This window comes from Euprymna scolopes, chromosome 2 (assembly GCF_053919585.1).
Source record: "Euprymna scolopes isolate OS-2025 chromosome 2, ASM5391958v1, whole genome shotgun sequence".
Lineage (NCBI taxonomy): Eukaryota > Metazoa > Mollusca > Cephalopoda > Sepiida > Sepiolidae > Euprymna > Euprymna scolopes.
In genome coordinates, this window is record NC_136483.1 from 86,389,211 (window position 1) to 86,392,960 (window position 3,750).

A 3,750-nucleotide genomic window follows, 5' to 3' on the forward strand; every position below is an offset into this window, starting at 1 on the left:
ATGAAAAATTGCTTACGCAGCCTCGTCAGCATTTTTCGGTCAAGGCGCCTCAAGCAGCAAGCATTAAAATTAACTTATTCACCCCAAAAGACATGACGTGACGTCCTGGTAAGGACGGGCCCCCTAGAACTGTACAGTCATTCCTCAGTCAACAGAGAAAAAAAAACATTTAAAAAATGGCCTAGACTCTGTGACTTTTGGGGCCGAGGGCAAACCCCTAGCTGGGATAGCGGACGAAGGCGCTTATAGTAAGTTTTGGACGCGTCTAAAACAAAATACGTCCGTTTAACGTGAAAATACAAATTCAACCGGAAGTGTGGCAGGCGAACCAATGAAGAGAAAGCGCCTATCACAGAAATATGAGGATACGCCTTAAAAATTCGCTTGCATCCGGTTCGTGTCAGCCAATGAAATGCGGCAAGATTATTTTTAATGGTTTCATTAACGATAAATTACTTTTCTAAAGAGATGCTGGTTGCTATGGTGACATCGTCTCCTCTTTCGTTAATATGAAAGAAGGGACTCCATTCTTTGTGGCTTTCAATATAACATTTCGAGCAGAAATAAAATGGACAAAAAAAAAAAAAAAAAATGGCACAGAATTCAACGTGGATAATTGAACCTGGTGTTAACCCATTAGAGGGCATTCAGTGTAGAATTTTTGTTCAGAGGAATTAGATAAGCAATCTTGTGAATCCTTTTTGTGTGTTATAACGATAGTGCCAAACAACAAGTAAAACAGTATATTTATTTAGTATAAACATTGTATTCATACAAACATTGGCACATCTGCATTTTAGCTTTCTTTGGTTTTCATTATTGAAGAGTTCGATTCGCAACAAGTGGAACTAATCATGAAAATTTCTCGTAATCCTTGGTAATTAAACTGTCGGATGTTTAATTTCGGAAGAAATTAAAATCTATTTCTCAAAACTCAGAAATAGAAATCATAATATTCTTCTACTAATATATGTGAGTAAGGATCGCAAAAACAATTGTATGCTAATAGAAATTGTTTTACATGTATATCTGGTAATTTGCTGCCGGCATTTTCTAAAGCCTACATGACATTACGTTGAATTAAGAGATCTAGTTCTACTTTATTGAGTTGAAGCTTAAACATTTGAGTTTAAAAAATATCAACAGAATATATATATACATATATATATATATATATATATATATATATATATATATATATAGTCATCCACATACAGTGCTGCTTCGCTGTTTCACGGCTCATTAGTGCGGCTAAAAAGGCAACTGCCTCAAGCCAGGATCGAAACCCGACCGCCCAAACGACAGTCAAGGCTTCTCGCCATTGCGCTATGCGGTTGCTGCTGCGTGAGTAGTGAATTAGCGATTGTTTCACATGGTCCAATTGCTCCCGTTCGATTTGTTTACCCAAAGAGCGTCGTTTAATACACTAATGACAGTTTGTATATCACTTCCCAATATGCTCAACCCAAGATAGGGAGCATTATAGTAATCCACATACGGTACTGTTTCGCTGTTTTACAGCTCACCAGTGCGGCTAGACAAGCAACTGCCTTAGGCCAGGATAGAAACCCGATATATATATATATATATATATATGTGTGTGTGTGTGTGTGTGTGTGTGTGTGTATAGTAGTAAATTATACAATATATATGGCGATTAAGCTACACAGAATATTCCCCTTTCATCCACGCTAGGATACATCAGGCTTATACGAGAATTTTGTGGTTGTCTCGCGTTTTTATATACACACCTTCTATTGAGTTTTTAGTTAGCCAATCAGCTTTCTAGTTTTCACCGCACCCTTCCCAATTAGCCAATGAGCATGCGCTTACAGGACAAATGCCAAGTTGACCTCCGGTTGACCCGTTCCTCTCTGTGTGCTATTTTATGCGGGGGGGGGGCATAGATATCTAGTATCCTGAACTATTTTAAATCTAGGTTAAATGTTTTTTTTTCAAGGAAAGCGAACGTTCGCCTGTAATCGAATGGAAAATAGTAAGACAAGCAAACACATGTAGAGACCTAGACGATCCATTTAGATTATACCATCATGAAAAAATTGCTATCCTATACTTTAAAGAACCCAAACATCTATTAAACTGTAGGACAGAAATAGTGAACAACTGTGTTCACAGGATAAAATTTACGCTAGAATAGAGATACTAAATAATTTAAAAATCAACAATAACAGTCGAAAATGAAGAAATAAAAAATAAATAAATAAACATATACATGCATAAACTATCACACACACACACACACACACACACACACACACACACACACACACACACACACACACACACACACATATATATATATATAAACTTGCAAAAACATTTAACCTAGATTTAAAATAGGTCAAGACACTAGATATCTATGCTCCCCTATATATATACACGCCTTTTTTTTTTAGTTTATATATAGTTTAAAGAAGCTTGGAATAAAAATAAATACAAAAATAAAAATAAAGAGTGCAGTTTAGATTCCTGAAAGAAACAAATATTAATTTTAACCTATCGCAGACTAAGCACCTACATAATCCGATTTCTAAAAAGTTTATAATTATCAAAGAGAATTAATTTATATATGGATGAAAAAAAAAGGCCTTAACTAAAATTGTTAAATAGAAATAGACTTAGCACTTGCATAAGCCGATTTCGCAAAAGTCTTCAATTTTAAAACAGAATTTTACTACATAAGGATGAAAAGAGAAAACCTTAACTAAAATTTTGTAAGTAGAAAACGGGTATCATCAGCTGCTGATATATATATATATATATATATATATATATATATGATGAAAATAATGGAAGTAGTATTCCGACAAAATAGAGAAAATAAAAAAAGAACAAACCGTATTATGTGTTCACCAACGTTTCGTCTTTATTTCGAGACTTCCTCTGGGTGAATGAGATTAAGAAACCAAAAAATATACCAGTACAAAAAATATTTGAAAAAGTTTCACGTGCACAGTGTGACGCAGTTCTATTTAAGAGAAACGGAAAAATTGATGTTGGAAATTCAAAAAGGAAGGGGGGCTGGCGCTGTTAAAGAGAAAGGAAATTTTAGTGACGTCATATAGTCGTTAATTTAATTTTAAAACTATGAACGCAAGTTTATATTCTTATTGGGAAAAAGATATATCTGTTGAAATTTAAATATAAGTTTGTAACAGGAATGAAATTAGTGTTTTTTATGTAATTTATTGATTGAGATTATGTGTTAATTATTACAGGGGGTGTTTGAATGGTGTGAGAAAGTTAACCTGTGTCCACAGTTAAATAATGTTCTTTTAATTTTGAATTTCCAACATCAATTTTTCCGTTTCTCTTAAATAGAACTGCGTCACACTGTGCACGTGAAACTTTTTCAAATATTTTTTGTACTGGTATATTTTTTGGTTTCTTAATCTCATTCACCCAGAGGAAGTCTCGAAATAAAGACGAAACGTTGGTGAACACATAATACGGTTTGTTCTTTTTTTTATTTTCTCTCTCTCTCTCTCTCTCTCTCTCTCTCTCTCTATATATATATATATATATATATATATATATATATATATATATATATACGAGCAAACAGTTAATAAAACATGTTAAAAACACTTTGAAAAAGAGTTAAAAACATATTTAATCTGCAAAGGAAACACTAGATAAGTGGATAGTCCTTAATCCGCGGAGTTTCGAAGAAATACTTTCCTTCTAATCAGAGGGTAGGATTTAGCAAAATGCGGGATCGGATTTTGC